The following is a 13,891-nucleotide window of genomic DNA, read 5'->3' on the forward strand; positions in this document are numbered from 1 at the left end:
CCATTAACGGTAGTACAAGCATTAAGGGATGAAAGCCTGGACTTGAATCAGGGCAATGGAAATAGGAAGGAAAGAATAGGTTCAAAAGACAATTCCAAGGGTAAAAATCAACAGAGTTTAATAATTATACGTTGAAGATGAATGAAAGAAGGGATAAGAACTGGACTTGTAATTTCACTGGTATGCAGAATGTCTAAAAGAGGAAACATTCCCCTACCAATACAGGTAAGCAACTTCTCAGCAACTTATTCTTTTTTTTTTTAAAGCAATTGGGGGGTTAAGTAACTTGCTCAAGGTTACACGGCCAGTTATTTCTGGGTGTGGGGCTAAGTATCAGAGCCCCGATTCAATCCCAGGTCATTCCGACACTGGGGCTGGTGCTCTTACTCGCTGTGTTACCTGGCTGCCCCTCAGCAACTTATTCTTTAAGGGAATTGCTAAAATACTGAAAGATTAATTCAGTTAATAAACATTTATTAAGTGCCTACTTTGTGGTAGGTAGTGTGTAAAGTGCTGTAGATGCAAATATGAAAAAGAAAAACAGCCTTTACCCTCAAGGAGCTCACAATCCAATCAGAGTAGACCATAAGACAATTCAGAAAAGGAAGCAGAAAAGAGAGGAAGGGGAAGAGAGGCACCAGTTACATACCACTAGCATGAGGGAGTGCAGTCAGGTAGAAAATGAATTGACTGGCCTGGGCATCCTCCTTAAATGGAACTTTTGTGAGGAACTTTCTGCTCCTCCCTTCCATCAGAAGGTCTCCAGGATACTCCAGGGGCAGAGGGTACTGATGAGATGTGACTTTCTAGAGCTCATGTAATCTTGCAGGATGAAGAGGTTCCAGTGACACAAGGTAAAAATCCAAAAATTGTGTGTATACATGTGCATGTTGGGGGCGGGGAGGGAATAGAATGAAGAGGTTACTTACCTAGGGGAAAACAGTTATGTGCCAGAAGAAAGGCTTGACCTAGGTTTTCCTAATCAATTTGCCACAGTGCCTCACAGGAGTCAAAGAAAGAAATGAGATTAGAGTGAAAAAGGTCAAAAATAAGCTAGAGTTTTGGGAGGATGACATTAATGCCTTTAAAAAAGAAAAGGGATGGGCCACAGCAACAGCCCTGGGTCAGAAATATCGTCCCCACGGTGGTAGGAATCCAGCAAATCTCTGGGATACCAGCTCCTCTTAGGCTGGGCTTCCACAAGCAACAAGGAACCCCACCAGTGATTCAAATCTTAATCCTTCAGACCAGCCAAACTCTATGAAAAACCTCCTTGCCGGTGCAGAGCCAAGATGGCAGAGTAGAAGCACGACCTTCCCGGGGCTCCGGCTTCCACCTTCCCCAATCCATGTAAAAAGGGGACTCTAAACAAACTTTGGAGCTGCAGAACCCACAAAATGACACAGAGAAGCTAACCTCCCGCTGAGGACAGCCCAGCAGGCCGGCAGGAATCGGCCAGCTCAGCGCTCTGGAAGCCGAGCCCAGCCCCACGCCGAGGCTTTAGCCCCAGGGCAGGCCTGACCAGCCGCCAGCCAGAGGGACCCCAGATCAGCAGCAGCTGTGGCCGTTTCCAGATTTATCAATACATAGATGCGAAGGACAAGGTGAGAGGCCAGTGCAGTCTGGACTTTGGGACCCAGGAAGTGGGAGTGCGTGGCTTTTACCCCCGGAGCGAGAAACCGCTGAGATGCCAGCACCACGTGGCGGCTTCAGCTCCTGGCCTGCAGAGTGTAGGGGGACCAAGCACCAGTCTGAGGGGTCATCGCTCTTGCTTTAACCTGCTTGGATCTGGATTGCAGTCTAGGGTGGAGGTCCTGGGGTGTGTGTCCAGCTTGCCAGAGCGTGTGGAGACCTCAGAGAGGGCACCCATCTAATACCTCAGGCAGCTGAGAAAACCCCAGCGTTTGGGACAAAAACTCCCCTGTCTGGTGGCAGAGTCCTACTGTGGCAAAAAGCCCAAAAGTCAAATCATTGAGTGGCAAAATGAGCAGGCAAAGGAAACAAAGCAGACAGAAGATTCCAACATTACACTCCTATTTTGGGGATAAGAAAGAGCAAGGCATGGAACAGGAGGAAAACAGTGAAGTCAGAACTCCTGCACCAAATGCTTCAAAGGAAAATACAAGCTGGTTACAGGCCATAGAGGACCTTAAGAAGCAGATAAGAGAAGTGGAGGAAAAATTGGGAAGAGAAATGAGAACAATGCAAGAAAATTATGAAATGAGAGTCAAAAGCCTGACTGAAGAAAATAATACCTTAAAAAACAGACTGACTCAAATGGCAAAGGAGGCTCAAAAAGGCAATGAGGAGAAGAATGCCTTAAAAAGTCGAATTTGCCAGATGGAAAAAGAATCTCAAAAGCTCACTGAGGAGAATCATTGCTTCAGAATTAGATTGGAGCAAATGGAAGCTAATGACTTTATGAGAAATCAAGATGCTGTTAAACAGATCCAAACAAATGAAAGAATAGAAGGCAATGTGAAATATCTCATGGGAAAAACCACTGACCTGGAAAATAGATCAAGGAGAGATAATTTAAAAATTATTGGACTACCTGAGAGCCATGACCAAAGTAAGAGCCTGGAAAGCATCCTCCAGGAAGTTCTCAAAGAAAACTGCCCTGATGTTTTAGAATCAGAGGGCAAAATAGAGGTTGAAAGAATCCACCGATCACCTCCTGAAAAAGACCCCAAAAAGAAAACTCCTAGGAATATTATAGCCAGGTTCTGGAATTCCCAGATTAAGGAGAGAATATTACAAGCAGCCAGGAAGAAACAATTTGAATATTGTGGAAACACAATCAGGATAACCCAGGATCTGGCAGCTTCTACAATGAGGGATCGAAGGGCCTGGAATGTGATATTCTGGAGGTCAAGGGAGCTGGGATTAAAACCAAGAGTCACCTACCCAGCAAAACTGAGTATCCTGTTTCAGGGGAAAATATGGTCATTCAGTGGAATACAGGACTTTCAAGCATTCTTGCTGAAAAAACCAGAGTTGAATAGAAAATTTGACATTCAGATACAAGAAGCAAGAGAAGCATGAGAAGGTAAACAGGGAAAAGAAATCATAAGGAACTTATCAAAGTTGAACTATTTTTTTTTTTGAAGCAATGGGGGTTGAGTGGCTTGTTCGGGGTTGCATGGCCAGTTGTTGTTTCTGGGTGTCTGGGCCTGGATTTGATCCAGGTCGTCCCGGCACTGGAGCCGATGCTCTTGCTGGCTGAGCCACCTGGCCAAAGTTGAACTATTAACATTCCTACATGGAAAAACAATAATTGTAACCTATGAAACTTTTCTCAGTAGTTGAAGGGATTAGAAATATATATATATATACATATATATACATATATATGTCTTTATATGAGGGTATGCGGGCATATGAATACATATGTGAATGTGTATATATACGTTTACAGTTATACATAGATAGAGGGCACGGGACCAATTTAACAGGAAGGGATGATACTTAAAAGGTGAAATTAAGAGGTGAGAGGAATATAATGAGAGGAGATGGGGAGAGACAGAGTGGGGCAAACTATCTCATACAGAAGAGGCAAGGGAAAATGGTTACAATGGAGGGGAAGAATAGGAAGGCAAAAGGGAATAGGTCAACCTTATTCCTATTGAATCTGGCTTGAGAAGGGAGGGAAATACACACTAAATAGGGGATCTCACCCTCCAGGAGAATAGGGGGGGGAAGGGGAGGGAGGGGGGGATGTTGGAAGGGGGGGCAGGCTGGGGGGGGGAGGGAAGTTGGAAGCACCCACTTTTGAAAAGGGACAGGATCAAAGTAGAGAATAGAACAAGTGTGAGGTGGGATAGGAGGGAGGGAAATATAGTCAGTCTTTTATAATACATCTACTATGTTATTGTTTTGCATTAGCTACACATGTACAACCTATACTGAACTGCTTGTCCCCCCAGTGGGGGTGGGTGGCGGGGGGAGAAGGGAATGAATCTGGAATTGAAAGTTTTAAAATCAAATATTCAAATATATATATATATATATATGTGTGTGTGTGTGTATACTATTATTAATACCATCTTACATGTAATTAAGAAAAAAGATATACAGGCACTGAGGCATAGAGATCCACTGTAAAAGTTGAAATGGGTGTGGGAGAAAATATGGGAGAGAGCAGATTGGAGGTGGGGATATCCTGTGGGACTGCTGTTTTGGGGGGATGGGTGGGGTAAAACGGGGAGAAAATTTGTAACTCAAAATCTGGCAGAAACGAATGATGTAAATCAGCAGTTAATAAAGCATTTAAATTAAAAAAAATAAGAAAAACCTCCTTGCCTCTAAAAGTAAAACCAGCCTTACCTATATAGAACAGATGCAATTACTACTGCAGTTGATTTTGCTTAACTTTTTTTTTCCTTTGTTACTCCAACCAGTAGATTTTTCCAAAATCAAGAATGTCATCCAGGAGCCTGATGAGACTGTGTTTCAGTTTTACAATTACCTAGCAGAGTCCTCTAATGCCAACTCTGGCCTAGTCCACAATCGATGGGGAAGGAGGGGGCTAGACCCAGTTCCTCTCCTGCTTTAATAACTTCCAACCTTCCCTGTCACAGAATATTAAAATCACCCAGCCAGAGTAGCAGTCTAAACACCCATAGTTTGTAGCCAAACTTACCTCCCTACTTGCCTAGACCTTAGTGGCCCAGGTTGAGGAGGACCTTAGAATAAAAAGGAAGCTCTGAGCTAGAAAGAAGAGATATTCCCAAGCCCCTCCTGATCCCCTAGAATCCTTTGCGGGAGATGCTTGTCTTCCAGTTGTACCATTTTTCATTTGACGCTTTACAAAACACAGCTAAGGAAATTAAATTGTAAGAAAATTGTTGCCTTATTAAAAAAAGTAATTAAACTTTTAGAGACTTTCAGTTATAAAACATAATTTGGAAAGGCCTAGCTATGGCTTTTGAGAAAACAAAAGAAAGGCCATTAACCATTCATGTAGACTAATTTGTGTTCCAAAAATTACTTATAGCTCACTAATCATATGTAGTTTTTTTTTATTAGTCAAACTGAGAGTTTGAAACTTCTATAGAGGAAATAGGTAGTCATATGTGTGATATGCTTTTTTTTTCTTTTTAGGCAAACAAGTTATATACATTTGTTAACTATAGTGCCAAGAAGCAGTAATATTGTTTTTCTCTGTTATGTAGTAAATAACTTTCACTAATAGTTGTAGATATTTCACACACATCAAAATATACAAGAGTAAATTTTAGCTTATCTGCTATATACAACCACTGATGCTAAATGGACTTTGAAAAAATAGATGACATTTGACAGACCTACTTAAATGTATTTACATAGTTAAAAGAGAAATATTTCTGTAAAAAAAATATAAAATTTATAAATAGAATATAATACATAAATATTTAAAAATTCTATAAAAATTAACAGTTTCTATGAACAAAGACTTTGTTATTTCACTAAATATTTAAAGATTACAATTGGAATTGAAATTCTTGCCTAAAAAAAGATGTTACGCCAGCAATTCAAATGGCCATTTTATTGGCAACTTAGAATGCAAGGTATGTTTCTAAACCTAAAACAAAAAACAAACAAACAAATATCCTTGATGAAATAGTTTTCTAAAGCTGTATTGTATATGCTTTTGGGACTGAACTTATTTGTATGTAAAAGAATTTAATAAAAACATGAAAGGTAATAAAAAAAAGAAAAGGAAATGGGGGGGTCTTGATTTTGTGGGGAGGGTGAATTCAGTTTGAATACATTAAATTAGAGGTCATGGCGTGATATACAGATAGAAACTTCTGATAGACGATTGAATATAGGAATGACTATAGTTATAGATCTGGGAATTATCCACCACAGGGTTATACTCAAAGCCATGAGACATAATAATTTTGCCAAGGGAAAGAATGCACAGAAGGGAAAAAGCAGAGGACCAAGGACTGAGTCATAAAGAAGTCAGAACTGTTTACAAGGTGGGGAAAATGTGAAGAGTCTAGATTTTCTTACACTTTTGTTTATCTGAAGGATTATAGATATTTAAGTGATGTCAAGAGATAATAAGAGTTGACCAGCAGTGGGGGCATAGGGGACAAAGGAATACAGCCTGGGTTCAAAAGTAATTCCATAAAATATATATGTGTACACGTCTGAGAGAAAAAGTACACAAGGTGCTGCTTATTCCATCAAATCAGAATAACTAACCTAATTCTTAAATCACTAAACTGTACTATGGTTTTATTGAGACAATACGGCACTGTGTCAAGAGTCCTGACTTTGGAGTGAGGGGATCTGTGTTCAAAGCCTGCTTCTCACATTTACTGCCTGTGTGACCTTGAATTAGTCACCTACCTTCTGTGAATCTAAGCTTCTTCAACTATTAAATGAGGGGTTTGACTTAGATGGTGTCTAAAGTCCCTTTCAGCTGTATGATCCTCTCCTAAAGAGAGGAGGGTAACAAAACCCAATAGCTTCTTTCATCTCCAGTGTCTTACTTAACATGTTACATTTTTTAAAAGATTTGAAAAGAAGCTAGCACTCAGGCATCTACCAATACCTTGTCAACAAACATCTAGATGTTGGATGTTATGAGGTCATAACATCCAGATAGACTGACTGCACCCCCACCTCCCCAACTCCCAATTTTTCTTCTGGCTGTTCCAGCCTTCAGGAGACAGAGACCCAGTCTTCTGACTCTGCCCTGGTGTGAAATTGTTAACTACCAATTTCAGAAGTGTGTGAAAAAGTTTATTGTCACATGTGAAAACTAATTAATGCCTGTAAAGTTCTGTGAGATCTGTAGATGAAAGGAGCTATTTAACTGCACAGTATTATTATCTGCAGAAAAGGGAACAGACATAATGAGCCAGATTCTCCCAGAGCAGAAAGGATGCCTCAGGACTCAGTGGGGCATTTGGAAGCTACATTAACTCCCTCAGGTGAAAATCATTCATTTTCTAGATGTTACTTTGGTGGCCTAAAATAAGTGAGGGCAGCTTCCTGGACAATCTTTTTAACTTGCCACCGTAGACACCTGAGAATTTTGTGTGATAGAATGTCAGTACATTTTTTTTCCCTAAAGGCATAATGGTCTATAGGCACAGGTGAATAAATTGATCCTGTATCAGTGGTCAGGGCTGTGTCTCAAATAGAAAACAAAATACTTTTTAAAAAAAGATATCACCTTACGACATGCACAAACTAATATCCTGCATGGCATTCAGACATAAAAATGCTAGTGATCAAAGGATCATATATTTAGAACAAGATGGAATCGTGGAGGTTATGGCATCCATATCTTCATTTTACAGATGAGGAAACCAAGGCACAGAGAAGTTAATAGATTTGCTTAAGGAGTCACCTAGCTATTAAGTATCTGAAGTGGAAATTAAGCTTAGGTAGGTCTTGCAGACTGCAAGTTCAGTGTCCTATGTGCCTGTGTTGGGCATGGATCCTAGTAGATGTAAGATCATTGAGGACAGACTTGTTCCATTTTTGCCTTTATATCCCCAATGCACAGTCCCTGACACATATTTATTTATACATTATTTTGTTGCTGTTCAATCATATCTGAATCTTCATGACCTTATTTGAGGTTTTCTTGGCAAAGATACTTGTAGTGGTTTGCCATTTCATTCTCCAGCTCATTTTGCAGATGGGGAAACCAGGCAAACAGGGTTAAGTGACTTGCCCAAGGTCACATAGCTAGGAAGTGTCTGAGGCCAGATCTGAACTTAGGAAGATGAGTCTTCCTACTGCAGGCCTGGTGCTCCATCCATTATACCACCTAGCTGTCCTGCCTGGCCCGTAGTAGGTCCTTAAAGATGTTTATTCTAAGTGGCAACTAGGTGGCACACTGAATAGAGTTATTGGCCCTGGAGTCAGAGGGACCTGAGTTCAAATTTGACCTCAGACACTTGACACTTACTAGCTATGTGGCCTTGGGCAAGTCACTTAACCCTAACTGCCTTGTCTTCCTCCAAAAACATTATATTTATTTTTATATATACACAGACACACACACACAAATACACATAATGTTTATTTTATTTCCAATTTATAATGCCTATATCTCTGCACATAGTTGTTTGCATTTTGTCTCCCCCATTAGACTGCGCTCCTTCAGAACAGGGGCTGTCTGTGCCTTTCTTTGTGTCTCCAGGGCTAAGCAATGCCTGGTCCACAGTAGTTGCCTAATAAATGCTTGTTGATTTGACATTGATTTGAATCAGAAGGAAATTAAAGACATTGTTTTTCTGATTTAAAAATACTTCAATTTAGTTTTAGGGAGAACCTTCCCTTGGTGGTATTTAATACAGTCTTCTGTCTAGTTTTACAGTATGCACATGATCTATTACAAGCAGTTAGCTTTGTGGGTTAGAACATGGAGGCCTTATGTTCCCAAACAGCCAATTAATTCCCTCTGCTTTTTTCCACAGCCCCAGACTTCACACCCTCCTCAGCTCAATCTCAGAGAACCCTGACCCTGATTTCCTTTGTAGCGCAATGCAAGGGTCATCTCTTACAGGAAGCCCTGCATGATTCCTCCAGTTGTCAGTGATGTTGGCTTCTTTGAATGATTTAAAACATTTCTTTATATTTACTTCTCTGTGTATATGTCATATTCCCTTAGTGTAACAGAAGCTCCTTGAGAGTAGGAACTCTTTGGCTTGTGCTTTGTATCCCCAGGGCCTGGCATGGCTTATGGCACCACATAGGTGCTTAATACAATTTTGTTGGATTATATTGAATCGCTCCCTCATATGTCTGTGAATTGTGGAATACATATGCCATTGACTGTTCAGAGCATGGAGCAAATGTGAGTGGTAGAGTTCATCATTATTCCTAGGAAAACAACTTAATAGAGCAGCATCCTTTTCCCATAAGAAATTCAACTGAATTCAACAATAATTTATTAAATGTCTATGATGTGTCAGGCATTATACCAAGTGCTGAATATACAAAAGAAAAAAAATATAGCCCCTGCCCTCAAGAAAGTGATATTCTAGGTGGGGAGGAAACAGCACAGTCTGTGGCTTACCACAGCCCCACGAAAGTTAGCCCTCTGTCTACACGGTATAAAACAAAATCAATGTCTTCAACCACACCTGGAGAAAAAGACAATGACAAAAAGAAGAAAATAACACAGTGAACTGTGACTTCACAGAGACATGTCTTGGCACAGTAGGTACTGGGGCAGAGGGAAATGGATCCTTGTGTAGCACTTTGCTCAAGAGAAAAGTCAGATGCAGATTTGGAGAGCATGTGGGTCCCAGATTATCTAGGGCATGATCTTTGACACCATCCAGAGAGGCACCCTGAGTTATACATATTGACTGTATGATCCTAGACAAGTCCCTTAACCTTCACAGCTCTCTAAGTAATTCTTTAAGACTCTATGAGTTGCAGGGAAGGTGCCTACCTGCATTGATAGAGGGAGTTTCCTTAGCAGGAAATTCCCTCTTGCAGTGAAATCCCTCTCTCTCCATGCCTACACAAAATGTATGTCTATGGCTAATTCAGTTCCACACTGTTAGAAGTGTGTTTGCAGTGGGTGGTTTTTGCTCATTCTCCTCTTGGCTCATCTGGTGAAGGAACTGTAAGTGGTTTCTTGGCACAAAAGTGAAAATCAGTCCTGTTCTTCAAGTTATAAATTCCCTTAATCTCACCGAGAATTCATAGTAGTAACAAAAAATGTATGTGCCCATGATAAGAATCTTCACACATGAAATAAATGCCTCAATGGTTCGCACAGTAAATCTTCACTGTACAAATTCAGAAGCTAGTTCTAACAATTGGGCAATAAAACATCAAATGGTGGGGTTACATTCTCTCAGCAGGCATGGGAAACATGTTTTATCTTAGACTCTTGGACAGTCATTTATGACTAGAGGAAATGACAGAAGAAGGAACAATCCAAGAATACAAGTTTCAAGGCCATGGAGAATTTTTCTTCTCCAAACACAATAAAGCTGCACATTTGCCAAGCCACAAGCAGAGGCTGTGAAATTCCATAGAACCAGACTTCATTTTGGCCATGGCCCTCCCCTAGGAATCTGACAGATTTTCACACACCACATTTGTCTATAGGTAGTACAGAAAATCAGCATCACGAGGAAGGGCTTAAAATGCATTTTCAAAGAAGAGTGCAAAGGGAACTGTGAAAGTGTGAATCACACCTCATATGCCCAATTTTTAAAGCATGAGGCAACGAAGGCAAATGCAAAGCCCTGAGAAAAACAGTTTTGTGAGATGAGCCATTCTTACATTAAAAAATCCATTTAATTTTTCACTAATATTAGAAGTATTTAAACTAGAGACTCTCTGTAACAAAAATTCAGGTAAGTTACCCCAAAAAAGAGGGAAAAAAAAGAAAATCGATTGAAAAAGCATGGGGAAGAAAAACAGAAAGGTAAATTTGTTCTTAGGCATAAAACGCTTTTCACATGATTTGCTTTAAAATATTTAGAAACAAAAGAAACAAACCTCCCTCAAACTTGGCTTAGACTCCAATCAGTACTTTGCGTTCAAATCAGTCAATATTTGGACTCAGTGTTCTTTCCTCTATACCATTCTGTGAGTCAGGACTGGGTTCTAGTCCAAATCTGCCATTAAAGTCATGTGACTGTTGGCAAAGCCCTTTGCTTTCCTCTGCCTCCCCTCCTCATCTATAAAATGGAGATGTATTGGATGAGTTCTAAGAACTCTCTTCTCTGATACACTGCTGCTGTGTGCATCACATAAGAAAGTCCAGCAGGGACTGTGCTTGTCAGATGTGCTCCCGGGGAGCTGAATGCTTCCTTTAAGAATTGAGTAGTGGTGAAGGGTGCTGGTGATTGATGTTCCCTGATGATGGAAAAGGTCCAGAGCCTTTATTGGCAGCTTTTTCTCATACTGCCTGCATGAATGCATTATATGAAAGCAGTTTGATTTGTAGTCCTGATTGGGCAAATTTACACAAAAGCCTGAAGCAAAGCAGTCTAGGGTATATTTGTATGTGATTTCTCTACTGTTTTCCCAATCAATGCACCTTACCTTGGTTCTGTGAGAAGAAAGCATCCAATTTGGAAATACTGAAGAGCCAGCTTAACCACACCAACTCAAACAATATTTTTAGATACTCTATCAGTATGAAACATAGGTGGGACTCTAAAATAGGACTTCTTTGGAAGGGAAAAAATGCATAGATTTGAACTTAAATATAATTATACAAAACTGATCAAACATCTGAAAAAAATTTTCAAGTTTTTCTTCTATTCTAAGAAATTTTCGTAATTTTAAAATTAATCCAGCCTTCATTTTCTTCTTTGTCTGTCTGACTTTTTTTTTCTTAGTTAGTTATCTCTATTTCACCCAGGATGGAAATTCGGTAGCTGTTCATGGTCCAATCCCACTACTGATCAGCACAGAAATTTGACCATCACTATTTCTGACCTAGGCTGGTTTCCCCTTCCTTGGGCAGATTTTTGGCTCTCTGCTCCTTGGGCTTACTCTATTGATGTCAAATTTAGTGAGGGAAAATAACCTATCTTCTTTAGCTCTTCTGTATCTCAAAATTCTTGAGTGAAAGCAATCCACTAGCCTTGGCCTCCCCGGTAGCAGTATGTATATGAGTGTTTGTCACCATGCCTGGCACTACCTTCATGTTCATCATTCTTGCTGTCAATCAATCAAAGAACATTCATTAAGCATCTACCATGTGTTGGGAATTGTGCTAAGCTCTGGGAACACAGAGACAAAAATGAAGTAGTGCTTTTAAGGAATTTACATTTTAAAGGGGGAGACAGCATATATATATATATATACATATATATACATGTATACATATATACACATAAGATATATACAAAATGGATAACTAGTAACCCTGAATGGAATATTCTTCTCAATTTTCTTTTCCCACAAGATATGACAGTGACCCATTACTACTATCTGCAATGGAAAAAGCAAGATTATGTGCTGTATACACATTTTATATATGCCAGGTTTGGAGGTAGAGAAGTGCAGACTATAATTGGATCAATCTAAATAAAGCCTTGATGGATTGGAATCCTTGATGACAATCACTTTCTTTACCACTGGTGGAAATGGGTGAATTCCCCCTACAACAGATGCGACCCCTCCACTCTTTAACAAAGAACTATTGTTTCTACCTCTAAAAGGATGCTATAAGTAAGAAACGCGAAAAGTATAGGCATAGACATTGGCCAGGCAGCTCTTGAAAGGCTCTGGGAACTTAGAGTCAAAAGGACCTAAGAAACAAACCCAGAAATCCCAAGAGGGAAGCACCTGAAAGCTCTGCTAATTTCACAAAAAACACTAACAAAGTGTTATCAGATATGAGGCTTGCAAATAACACACACTTCTGGTTTAGTCCTCTAAATTTACCAGAGGTATCCATTTGCTGGGGTTAAAGTCAAACAAAGGGGTATAAATTGGGCAAGAGTCAAGTCCTTCATGTTTGATCATGTCAATAAACTCCTTTGGTTCCCTGGTACCTCCAGGATCAAACATGAAATCATGTTTGGTTTTTAAAGGGCTTCACAACTTGAACCCTTTCTGTCTGTCTAGTGCTCCCTTCTATTCATGCTAAGATTCAATTACACAGGGTCTACTCCACTCCATTCCTCAGCTCTTTCTGGGGTGCTGTAAGGCTCAAACAGATATAAAGGTCTTTGAAATCTTAAAGCTCTATACAAATGTTAGTCATCATCATCATCACCATCATCAGTCTAAAGTCACTAGACCTCCTCCAGTCTGGTGATGAATTAATTCTCTGAGTTTGCCACTACACTCCAGCTAAGCTTGAAAAATGTTTATAGAGTAAACAGGAGTGTGCTGATAAATGTTTAACAACCAGGCTCTCCCTGCATGTGCATACACTTTACAATTTGATCTGCACTATCAACACTTTCTTAAGTCTAGATAGTCAACGAAACAATAAATGAAGCCTTGATTTACGACTGCCCGTTTCTAAGGTATAAATGCTCACACTGAAGATTTAACCAACAATTGGCTCTTGTAAGCTGGTCAGAGATGGCTTTAGCACACCTCTAGCACAATCATAAAGTAATCTGTGCTGGCTGAACCTCATACCTGGAAATAATCTCCCTCCTCATCTCAGTTTTCTAGTTTTTCTGGCGTCCTTCAAGATTTGACTTAAATCTCACCTTTCCCTATCCAGTGCCTTCCCTTTGAGATTGCCTTTCATTTACATTGTATATACTTTTTATGTCCATAATTATTTACATAATCTCCCCTGCCCCTGGAATGTGAGCTGCTTGATAGCAGTCACGTCTTTATTTGTATTCCCAGAGCTTATCATAGGGCCTACAGGAACAAGGTAAGTACTTCATAAACTATTTCAACTGATTTGACAGTTGAAACACAATTCCTACCCAAAGAGTTTCTGCACTGAAGTAGAGAGAATGAGTCTGAATCTATATTTATTTTTTAATCAACAAAGGATGAGAAGTCCTTTCAAATGAATTTTTGATGGGGTGTTCTGAATGCATAACTAAACCTATGCTGGAGGGTCTATTGTCCCCCATCACAATCACTGCTGGGCACTGTGGAGTCTCAGATTACATGAGATCTTTCTCCCCTCCCACTTCTGATGCTGTGTGATTTTAGGGAAGCCACTTAACCTTCACATGGTTCAACTTCCTCATCTGTAAAATGGAGGGAGCTGGCTTGGAGGGCCTCTCAAATCCTAGCTTTCAATCTGTGATTCTATGAATCATACTACAAATCTGGTCACAGAAGAGAAGGTGGGCAACATCTTCCACTACAAACCACTGTCACCCTTGGTACTTTTCAGGCCCAAACCTGTGATGGTTAAAAGGGTCCAAAATTGGTGACTAATTCTTGAATCCAGTCCTTCCTGTGAAAAACTAGCCAT

At 40.1% G+C, this 13,891-nt stretch overlaps 1 protein-coding gene across 3 annotated transcripts in view; it reads right to left on the reverse strand.

Annotated features, from left to right (window-relative positions):
• Positions 1-13,891, reverse strand: part of SCAF8 (SR-related CTD associated factor 8) — a 291,621-nt gene that overhangs the window by 3,143 nt on the left and 274,587 nt on the right. The window lies entirely within an intron of this gene.

The sequence above is a fragment of the Petaurus breviceps genome, unplaced genomic scaffold, assembly GCF_028583685.1.
Source record: "Petaurus breviceps papuanus isolate PSGF00001 unplaced genomic scaffold, PetGlider_PUasm1.0 90784, whole genome shotgun sequence".
Taxonomy (NCBI): Eukaryota; Metazoa; Chordata; class Mammalia; order Diprotodontia; family Petauridae; genus Petaurus; species Petaurus breviceps.